Below are 10,334 nucleotides of genomic sequence, written 5' to 3' on the forward strand. Positions count from 1 at the left end.
GCCTTTATGTATGCAATGTTGTGGTACAAGGGCGCACATCCGCTATGCAAATAAGGTTAGTATCAAGGTTCCAAACAAATCTCGGGGTCGCATTAATCGAAGGTCACAAAAGATAATGAGGTATCTAAAAGGCACCGCGGACTACTCACTTGTCTACCAAGGGAAAGATCTTAAGCTGATTGGGTACTCCGATGCCGACCGGCCGAGACCTTGATGAGAGGAAGTCAACTTCGTGATATACCTACATAATGAATGGAGGTGCTATATCCCCGGAGCAAAGAAGAAGCAAACTTCCATAGCACTTTCAACTATGGAAGCCGAAAGTATATTGATGTTGCTCGCCACACGGAGGTCGTCGTGGCTCGACTATTCATCAAACACTTGTCGTTGTTCTCAAGAGTCACCAAACCAGTTCACATCCGATCGACAAAGATGGCTGCTCTTGCATATGCTAAAGATCCAAAGTACCATGGAAGAACCAAGCATATAGAGTTAAAATACCACTACGCATTTACACAAATGATAATCGAAAAAGAAAGTGGTTCTACAACATATATCCACCGATCGATGGTTGGGATCCATCGACCAAACCTATTCCAAAGGAACTCTTCCTTGCACATGTAAAAATGCTTGGGTTAAAGAGGATGTGATTATGTTAAGAACACTTTGATGGTTTAATGAATAAAAGTGCATTCTTTCCGGATCGATTGCATTCTCATTATAATCGCTTTATCATCTCATATGTATGTCAAGAGGGTTGACCGGTTCACTCACATGAACAAATACTTCCATTTTAAACAATGGGAGTTTAGCTTGACAAGTCACTAAACCTTATAGGAAGGGTGGACCTAGTGTCGAGTCATGCCCCTTCTTATAATTGGATAAGAAGAAACAGGCTTCATAGGGGAAGATTCTCGCTAAACCTACAAACGGTTGTTGCCAAGTGGGAGCATAGTATCCTTGGAATTGTCATTAGGGATGACAACACTTGCATGGTATGAGTGGACATACAGATATCTATTGTTGAGTAAACAAATTAGATACTCTTGCCATGACATGTTTTCACACAACATGTGTATAGTTGACCACCTGAGAGCAAGAAAAGAAATATCCCTAAAATTCTTGCTATGTGAGCTCTATTGATATATTTTTGTTTAAAACATATCGAATGGTACCCTCCTTGAACTTTTGACCTTGTCAAGAAAATAAGAGGACTACTCAGAACTTTGGTTTGCTCCCCACAAGCTCTTACTAAAAGGTCGACCGGATGCATACCGAAGTTGGTAGAACTCGACGACAATGACTTCGTGCAAAAGCGGTAAAAGAACCGGGCGTTTATCACACAATCACCGGGATTCTACCCGCCGGACAATTGATGATAATTGTGAATCATGTGATACGCTTTTGACTTTATGGTGTGGACTCATAGGGATGAGTGTTATTTGTCAAAGTGATGAAACAAACAGATCTTGGGGTATACACACACTCTCCGGATATTAGGTTTTCGGATTCATCTTCTTTAAGATCACTTTCATGGTAGATCACCGTGGTCGCGGCTTTTCATTGCGACTTGCTACTTCACAGATATCATGATACGCGGTGCTAGGGTCACACGAACCATTTGCCGTGTGAGACACACAAAATGGCTAAGCATTCTACTTAAATGCTTCTCTTAGAAACCTTCTTCTTCCGTTGGCTGAAGTGGGAGATGTTGGAAATAAGGTTGATAGACGCCACCAAGATAAGGATAAACCATCAATATAGGACTCTATCCTATCCGATATTAGATGAGTATAGGACTCTATCCCATCGATATTAGATGAGTATAGGATTCTATCCTATCGATATTAGATGAGTATATGACTCTATCCTATCGATATTAGATGAGTATAGGATTCTATCCTATCGAGATATTAGATGAGTATATAACTCTATCCTATCCGATATTAGATGAGTATAGGACTCTATCCTATCAGATATTAGATGAGTATATAACTCTATCCTATCTGATATTAGATGAGTATAGGACTCTATCCTATCCAATATTGAGGAGGTGGGAACCTCTATAAATAGACCCCCCACCTCTCACATATAAATAATCTGAACAACAAGAAAAGCTCTCTCCTTTAATGGCAGCCCAACATTTTCTAAAGTAGAAGCCAGTAATTTGTGGAGATTCCATAGGTGGTATCCTCCCTAGCCATTGTCAGTTCTTGGTTCTTGGTTCGTGAAAAAAAAGGTTGCTTCTCGTTCGTGGTTGGAACTTGACTCAAGCAAAGTTAAGAAGAAGAAGATCTTGAGTGTGTCAAGAACATCTTCTCCTGTAGATCAAAGCTTGGAACTTCAAATTGAAAGCTGTGACCAAGCTACGATCTTCTGTTTCCGCTGCGCTATTTTATGCATGTGGTATAACGTAATTGTATATATCATAGGAATCATGCATGAGATATCGATAAAATCCTACATTATGAATATAGAACGGAGGGTACTTACAGACACCAATCAACTCCAAGCCTGTATGCAATCATATTTGAAACCGTGGAGGAGTTGGAAACCTGACACAATTATGTTTCCATATACTAATCACATGCTCTCTGTTATAGTTGCTATCAAACTTAATGAACTTCAAGTTGTCAAACGTACGGGGTCGATAAGGTATCAATGCATCATTATAAAACTCAAAACTCCTTTCTGCTTTCTGCTACAAAACTAAATTTCGTGTTCCGAAATTTGAAACATATCATCAGATTATTTGTACCCCCCACCCCCTCACCCCACTACGTTACGGGCACCTACAAGGAGGTATGTATTTTTTTAGTAATGCATACTGTGCATCAATTTGATCAATTCCATTTGGCATTGAGCCTCTTTAAAGGATTGCTTATCAGTAATCCTGATTATCACAGAACTTGCATAAAAGTACATATAAAAATGAGGATTGGGAGGAAAAGAGAAAAAAGAATATTAGAATTCATCTCATTATTTAAGCTTTTTTACAAGACACATTCTTTTGCAAGTCAAAATTGAATTTGACGAATCTGAGACACTGTACAACTACAGACCAAGCTAAACCATCTTTTCACAGTTTACAATCTTGCAGAGCATGAGTCTGAGACACCGCAATGTACAAGTAGAACTACATAACAAGCTCAACTATCTTCTCACAGTTTACAAGTAATCAGGCATGCCAATTGCCAAGCACTCCAATAAAAAAAAAAGGATGCCCAAACATTCCAATGTCTTCTCAAACTGAAAACTTTACCAGAAAAAAGAAAAATCTACTCCCACTAACAAAATGGTATTCTGATAAGAGTTTGCCCTGCACAAAATTCAAACTCTCATCCAGGTATACATTTCTAATGATTGACTAGGCGTCTTAAAATCACAAGAGCCGATCTGTAAGTGGACAATTGGCTTCTTCTCCACCATGTGGTGACGGCCTAATCAAGAAGTCTGCCACGAGCGCAATATGATCTGATGACCACTCAGGTGATGGAAGGGCTGTGTTCCCCACATATTCCAAAGCTAGAAGTTCAAGAAGACCTTTCACCATGAATCTATTTGCTGTTTCATAGCATCAAACCACTAAATAAATGAAAAAGTGATATATGACCAAGAACATTCAAATTATGATAAATAGGTATAGTGAGATTGCATGCCTAATGAACACGTAGCAATCGAGAGAGAACTGGGTAACATGCTTATATGTAATAAAGCTCAATTTCAGTAAAATAACCAAAAAAATTTAAAAATAAATAAAAAATAGTTGCATCAAGATTGTGTAGAGAGACCATTTGTTGGATCCTGCCTATTCAAAACCTAATCAGATGACATCCAGCTAATTGTCTCCGAAGGCTATGAAAACGTGCTCGGTTTGATGAATTTTTCAGATAAAAGTACAGTTTAAAATCCATCCAGTTTCTTTTCTCGTCTAATCTCTTTCATGGGATTGAGAGTTTGAGACCAGACTACTAGGACTAAACTAAGCACGATGAAGCTGAATGTATCATGCACATTGAGTAAAATATAACCTAGAGCTTCATCTACTATTCTACTCCTACCAAGGGTAGATGCTAAATCTTCATTGTTCATCTGTCCACTTCATCCAATTTGTTTATTCAACTATTCTTTCAACAAAATAAAAGTATTTCAAAGATGACACCCACTGCAAAGACTATAAACTTGTGCAAGGTTCTGAAAAGTTCGGTTTTTTTTTTTTTTTTTTTTTTTTAATTTGGTTTCTGACATGTGATGATCACAAGGAGCGGACCAATTCCCATATGCATCCCACTTAAAACTATTGACTTAAAAAAGAAACCATGTCGTTTGATACTAGGAGTCTAGGACTGAGCTAGTGTAACCTCGTCATTTTTGGAATATCCAGTATATGCTAGACATCCACTGGTTTAAAGGTCGTACACATCACATCAAATGCTTCGGAAACTAATGTGCTCAGTAACATCACAAAAAGAAAGTTCAAAATATCAGCACTGTCGAAGAACCACAAGTCCATAACTGACAATTATGTATCACCGAAAAACAAGAAAAATATAATTAACAGATCATTAATCAGCCACAAAGCCACGGTCCATTTCATCGGCTAAAAAAGAACATCCACTTAGTAGATAATGTTTGTGACACATTCAACTAACATAACAGCTTAAATAATTTAATAGTAAAAATTGCAATCTATCAAAAGAATGCTTCAGAACCACGTAAACAAGATATAACATTGATAATAAAAGTCATGAACAAAACAATTGATGAACAAAAATCATTGACACAAGAGACAACTAACAATACCTGTGTAAGATATGTAATCTAATGTTCCTGAGAAAGCATTAGTAAAATTGGTAAACTGAGGTTCACCAGATTCGGAGTTCATATTTTCACGTTGCTTTTCAAATAATGGATCACTACTATCTACTGTTAGAAAGAATGTATATGCACTCACCTAGTCACCTGAAAGGAAAAAACTGGCATCAAGAATTATAAAGAGAAAGTCTTTCAAAATACATATAGTACCATAGATTAATATCCCTTTGATACTAGAAGCCAAGAATTTTCATACGCTGAAGCTACCACAATATGTACCGTAGTATACTAGTATTTATCTGATGCTTACACGAGATAGGGATTTGATGATGGCAAGAAAGAAACAACCTATTTTACCTAAACACACAGTTATAGAAGAATTAAACTACACACTTGTATATTGTCAAAAGAAGTAATGCACATGTGTGTGTGTGTGAGAGAGAGAGACAGAGACCAACCAGAGGCATGTCATGTGAAAGCTTCATACGTCTACAGACGCCAAGGGGATCATTTGCCAAATCGATAAGATTAAGATCAACTTTTGTTTTGAGTAGGAGATCATGAGCAAAGACTATAGAACCGCAATGCGATTACACGTTCATGTATATTATGTCAGTAAAGGAACCAAGAAACTGTAAGACAAGATAAAATGTTCAGCCACTTAGATGAGGTACATCCACAAACAGAAAAGGGGGCGGTGAAGGTAGATCGGTGCTTAGCAACTGAAATAAGTATCTCAAAATAAGAACTTTATTGGTAGTTAAAAGGAAGCAATAACCTTCCCGGAAGAGAGTTGAAATCCCCACAAACCAATACAGGAATACGTAAACAATCAATCTTCTCTAATTCACCAACAAGAGTTGCAACCTAATGTTCGAACAAGATAGAGACAAATTAGTCTAGAACTCCACTATACTAGTTTAATGAAAACGGATGTGATCAGCAAGTACCTGCCAGAGCTTTACATCCTTAAAATCTTCGTTCGCATGTACATGCGTATTTACCTGAGGATATTAGCCAAACCATGTCACTCATCTAGAAGTAGATTCTTGCTCAGGAAAGTGGATAACAGAATAGAGTGACATAGAATGGAGTACCACACAAAATCTATAACTCAATTTATCAGGAAAATCAGTATTATCGACAAACTCCAATATCGTAACAATTGCAACATTGTCCTGGGAGCATTCCCAATGCAGGTGGATATGGTGGGAATGTGATTTATTCACCTCTTTATGGTTCAAAACCTTTGCCCAATGCAAAGGTGAATATGGTGGTGACTATATTCCCAAGTCAAAACGAAGGTGAAACCTTCAACCGAGATAGTGGCTGAGTTGTGAACATCAGACGGGATGTTGGATTCCGTCTGGATTACAAAACTCATCAGACGGAATCCAACATCCCGTCTCGCTATATTTCTTTTTTTCCAGATGGAATTAAACATCCCGTCCGGAGTCCTAATGGCTAGTTCACCAACGATCAGAAAGTCAGAACGGTCAAAAATAAAAACTTTGGTATATATACAACATTTGTTCCATTTCAACTCACACTTCCAACAATCATATTTCTTCTTTTTCAAAATCAGTTCTTCAAAAAAATTATATATATCAAATGGCATCTCAAGCATCTCAAACAACTCAAGCAAGTGGTAGCACTCAAGCAAAATCAAAGACTCACTTTAGCATGTCCGAAGATCAAGCTCTATGCCTTGCTTGGATAAAAATTAGTGAAGACTCAATTGTCGGTGCTTTCTAAAATGCAAAAGGATTTTGGAATCGTGTAACAAACGAGTTCAATCAAACACGTGGGTCGGATAAATTTAAATCATACTAACCACGGCTAACTGCTCAAATTGTTCTGACAAATGCGGCATTTGCTGGTGGAATAGGTATGCTCATCTCTTGCCCCTAAGAATTAATCATGCTCCAGTGCCAAAAGTTAGACTCATCAAATATCTGTGGAGTTCTTTGCGGCATCTCAATATTATGAAACACCCTGGGTAGTGACTGTGGCAACTCCACTCTTTCTGGGAAATGAATGTTAAACCTCAATGCTTAGGAAGTAACCCTTTCAAAATTGGTGCCCTGGTATAACGCACCTAGCAAGAGACCTCGACCAACCCTCTTTCAATACAAGTCATAGTCTCTCGTAAAAATGAAAGCTGCTGCATCTGGCCAATAATTTGGGTTTGCTCTATAGTGTGCAAGAGTTGCAAGAAGAATATTAGATGCTGGCATATCTATGGGTGGTGGGTAAGGTATAACAATCTCTCCAGATACTTGACGCCAACATCTGTCCCCAAGGTACCCTACAAGTATCACTCCCCGCTGAGAAAGAAACCTTGTTCTATGCGACATATAGGATAGTCTATGGTACTCAGTGTTCTCTGGAACATTTGGAATATCCGCATAAGGGGTCTGAAATATGAAGGAAAAGGCCCAGGGTTGCCACAAAATTCGGGTAGCTCCTAAAAGCTCAATCTATTGATGAGTGTTATGAATATTATGTGAAAGATCCCCATACCCCCTCTACCTGCTACGATGAAGCCCCCATGCTTGAATACGTAGAATCAGGTCACGAGTCTCATTCTCTTCCAACGTCTTCAACACAGGATGCATTACACAAAAATATTCATACCACCAATATTAAATCAATAGATAAAATACAATACAAGTATCACTCGCCGCTGAGAAAGAAACCTTGCTCTATGCGACATATAGGATAGTCTATGGTACTCAGTGTTCTCTGGAACATTTGGAATATCCGCATAAGGGGTCTGAAATATGAAGGAAAAGGCCCAGGGTTGCCACACAATTCGGGTAGCTCCTAAAAGCTCAATATATTGACGAGTGTTATGAATATTATACGATAGATCCCCATACCCCCTCTGCCTGCTACGATGAAGCCCCCATGCTTGAATACGTGGAATCAGGTCACGAGTCTCATTCTCTTCCAACGTCTTCAACACAGGATGCATTACACGAAAATATTCATACCACCAATATTAAATCAATAGATAAAATACAATACAAGTATCACTCGCCGCTGAGAAAGAAACCTTGCTCTATGCGACATATAGGATAGTCTATGGTACTCAGTGTTCTCTAGAACATTTGGAATATCCGCATAAGGGGTCTGAAATATGAAGGAAAAGGCCCAGGGTTGCCACAAAATTCGGGTAGCTCCTAAAAGCTCAATCTATTGACGAGTGTTATGAATATTATACGATAGATCCCCATACCCCCTCTGTCTGCTACGATGAAGCCCCCATGCTTGAATACGTGGAATTAGGTCACGAGTCTCATTCTCTTCCAACGTCTTCAACACAGGATGCATTACACAAAAATATTCATACCACCAATATTAAATCAATAGATAAAATACAATATCACATATATATATATATATATATATATATATATATATATATATATATATATATATATATATATATAAAACATGTCAACATTATTAATAACTAGATAAATAAATGAGATGAAACAATAACTTGATAAATAAGATTTACCGGTATAATCCAAACAAAGCCACACAAATTGCCTTTAGCGGCTTTCGTCTCAACTGCGAGGTCTACCCAACGGTAAAGGTACGCCAAGATGGATTGACCCCAATCATAATCTCACATCCTCTTTATGTCTGTGACAGTGGCCATCCACCCGTTACGTAAGAAACTATCAGAGTATCTGAATAATACTGCAGCAACAAAGTAGAAAAGAAAGGCACGTACATATTCTTGGATCGACTCCTTACCAATATGATAGTCTTTTGGCTTCTCCTTTAGCCTATTCAAGTATCTCGAAGTAAACCAACTCATATTTATAGTTCCTCCTTTAAACTGCTCAGCCGATAATCTCAAGAACCCGTCTTCCTCATCATCTTCTACCAAATCAAAACCTCAAGAAACTCATTACTGTAGTAAAAACCTCCAAATTTTCATAAAAAAGAACGACATCTCCATAACCAATTGGGATACCCGTGAGCATTGTGAAATCAAGAGGGGTAATCCCAAGCTCACCCATTGGGAAATGGAATGTGTGGGTAGATTTCCACCACCGCTCAACTATCCCAAACAACAATGTTTGATCATTTTGTCTCAAATTTGAATTAAAAAAATTCCCAAATGGTGTGGCAGCTATAATGTTGGTAACCATGACAGAATTAGGATCTGTTTTTTATTTCAAACAATGCCACCATGTCCCAGCATTTGAAAGTGCACAACACACTTTTCATAAGTGTATTGCCTATATTACACATAATACAACAAACTATTCAACACGATAAAATTTCAACTCAATTTTTTTTAACGCAATGCAACAAATTCAAACTAATTACACAACAACAAACTTGATATAAACTAACATAAATAATAATAATTAACATAAAAAAAAATCTAAAACTTACTTGAGATGCTGCCACTCTATTTGCTACGTGTTGGACCGATGTTGACGCTAATGGTGGGTGTTCCTCAATTTCACAACGCAGTGGAAAATTAAACCTAAGTTCAATTTCATCCTCCTCGCCCACATTTTGAGTTCTTGACGACGATCCTTTTTGTCCCTTTTTTTTTTTTTTATATATATTTTGTAATCTCCGAACCATCTACCACACTCTTCAGGTGGGGAGGCAGGTGGGGAATCATTGTGGGGTGGAGAAGTCATTGGGAATTGAAGAAATCAAATTTTTTTATGGCAATGGAGGTTTCTAAAATTTCAATGGAGGCGCTGGAAGAAGGTGAAAGTGGGTTGTTTCACATCTATTGGTATTAGACTCATCAGACGGGATGTTTCATTCCGTCTCGTTATAAAATACCAGACGGGATGTTACATTTCGTCTCAATCAAAAAGCCTCCATACGGAATCCAACATCCCATCCAAGATTATTTTTCACCTTTGCATTGAGCAGCCTCACCTTGCTTTTCACCAAAACGGTGGAAAAGAGGGAAATACTGCCTACGTGGAGGTGAATATTTGTGACTTGTATTGAAAATGCTCTGAAAGAAAAAGAAAAAAAGGGGAAAAACAAAACACGGTGAGATAACCATTGGTTGAAGACAGGGAAGACATAATCAGATTCAATAATATAACGACGAAATAAGCATTCAGCTTTAACAGCCGCGCAGTCATCTAATAATCTGTGTTCGTAACAACGACAAAAAAATAGAGATAAAGCCAATACTTTAGTCAAGCGAATGGGATCAATTTTCTTCTCAGTCAATTGTAAGTCTCTCACTTGATTGTAGTGCAACAATTACTTCTTGTGCAATTTCACTAAATACAAGCAAAAAATGGAAAAAAAAAAACAATAACTTAGATCCCACACAGCTTCCAGAGTCGAGGTTCAGTATGTGTGAAGGTAGATTACGTACCTGATAATTACGAACTACCCTAAATCTATTGCGACGGTAACATGTCACACACCCCATCAACTATAGGTCCATTACTTGTAAACACCTGCAAAACATTTAGTTGAAGCATGTCGGGCAAAAAGGAGGTGCATGGTGA

General features: G+C 37.9%; 1 long non-coding RNA gene across 3 annotated transcripts; it reads right to left on the reverse strand.

Annotated features, from left to right (window-relative positions):
• Nucleotides 1-2,952: 2,952 nt before the first annotated feature.
• LOC147516028 (uncharacterized) lies at nucleotides 2,953-6,031 on the reverse strand. 3 transcript variants are annotated; one of them, XR_015210880.1, is made up of 5 exons: nucleotides 5,913-6,031; nucleotides 5,766-5,819; nucleotides 5,274-5,682; nucleotides 4,804-4,962; nucleotides 2,953-3,564 (listed from the first exon to the last, which is right to left on the reverse strand). It is a non-coding gene; the product is annotated as an uncharacterized LOC147516028 (long non-coding RNA). The 3 variants fall into 3 exon arrangements; XR_015210879.1 differs by lacking the exon at nucleotides 5,913-6,031 and having other exon boundaries at nucleotides 5,274-5,447; nucleotides 5,594-5,682; nucleotides 5,766-5,904; XR_015210877.1 differs by lacking the exon at nucleotides 5,913-6,031 and having other exon boundaries at nucleotides 5,766-5,904.
• Between the last annotated feature and the right edge of the window lie 4,303 nt (nucleotides 6,032-10,334).

Source organism: Coptis chinensis, chromosome 2, assembly GCF_015680905.1.
Source record: "Coptis chinensis isolate HL-2020 chromosome 2, ASM1568090v1, whole genome shotgun sequence".
Lineage (NCBI taxonomy): Eukaryota > Viridiplantae > Streptophyta > Magnoliopsida > Ranunculales > Ranunculaceae > Coptis > Coptis chinensis.